This window comes from Bison bison, unplaced genomic scaffold (assembly GCF_000754665.1).
Source record: "Bison bison bison isolate TAMUID 2011002044 unplaced genomic scaffold, Bison_UMD1.0 scf7180017463943, whole genome shotgun sequence".
Lineage (NCBI taxonomy): Eukaryota > Metazoa > Chordata > Mammalia > Artiodactyla > Bovidae > Bison > Bison bison.
The window spans coordinates 51-1,236 of NW_011373313.1; the positions used below are offsets into that span (position 1 = coordinate 51).

Sequence of the window (1,186 nt, forward strand, 5' to 3'; positions counted from 1 at the left end):
ACCGCAGACCACCTCTCAAGCTCCCCTCTTCCACCGCCTCCTCACCATCTATGCCCGTTCCCGCCGCCTCACTGAACGATCAGCACTCAGTAAACCTTCCAACTCTGTCCTGGCCTGCCAGCCAAATTCACATAACTGCCAGAGCTCTCTAAATAAAAAAACCTACTTCTGTCTTTTCCCCTCTTAAAATCCTTCAGTGGCTCCTCAAATTTCAGAATAAAACTCAACTGATTCTGCCTCCTTTTCCAGCTTCCTCTCGTGCCACTTCACTACACAGACCCTTCATCCCAGCCAAGCACAATTACTTCAAGTTCCCCCCAGTACATCATTGCTTCTTGCTTTCATCCTGCACAGATGCTGTCCCTGTATCTGCTGGCCTCTCTCTACCCAGTCAATTTCTACCACAAACTTAACCCATTCAGCCCCTCTGTCTGCAGCCTCCTCTGAGATCTCAGTTGGCATCAGGATCCAGTGCACCTGTCAACTATCACTTTTTTCTTACTCTCTCTTGCTGATTTTCCAGCCTGGCTCCCCAGTAAGACTCTCGGATCCCTGCAGACAGGCCCCTTATCTCACTGTTGGTGGGGCTCCAGGCCCTTGCAGGGTACCTGGCACACAGTACACAACAAACCGATGCCCACACGGGGAGTGGGTGAGCTGCTGCTGTACCTCCATCAAAGCACAGGGTGGTGACGTGTGTCTGGTGGAGGGAGCAGGCTCGGGGAGAGAGGGGAGGTCTACCCTGTGCTCAGGGAGAAAAATGGGTGTGAGGTCCCTCAGGCACAGGGCGTCTAAGTCGGGGTTGTGCGTGTGTAGTTAATTCTTTGAGGATGTATACTGGGGCGTATCAGAACATTCGTGTGCGTGGACACGGGTGTGCTCACACCTCACAAGAACACCGCGGTGCATGTGGAGGGTGATGAAGTGGGAGCCGGTGCTGCCGTTGGACTCCCAGTAGGTCTTGGGGTTGCGGTCCGTCAGCTTGCTGGCCCGGTGCGGGTTGGACGACACCTCCACCTTCTCCCAGCACTTGTCCTCCTTCACCTCCATGCTGGAGCCTGCAGGCACGCGGGAAGGGGTGGTGGTCACAGCCTGGCAGATGCAGGGGGGAAAACACTTGGAGGTGTGGAGACTCGGGGTGGTGAGGGTACACGCACGAACCCTGGCACAGGTATCTGAGGAACAC

General features: G+C 55.2%; 1 pseudogene; it reads right to left on the reverse strand.

Annotated features, from left to right (window-relative positions):
• Positions 1-687: 687 nt before the first annotated feature.
• Positions 688-1,179, reverse strand: LOC104983523 (annotated as a pseudogene).
• Between the last annotated feature and the right edge of the window lie 7 nt (positions 1,180-1,186).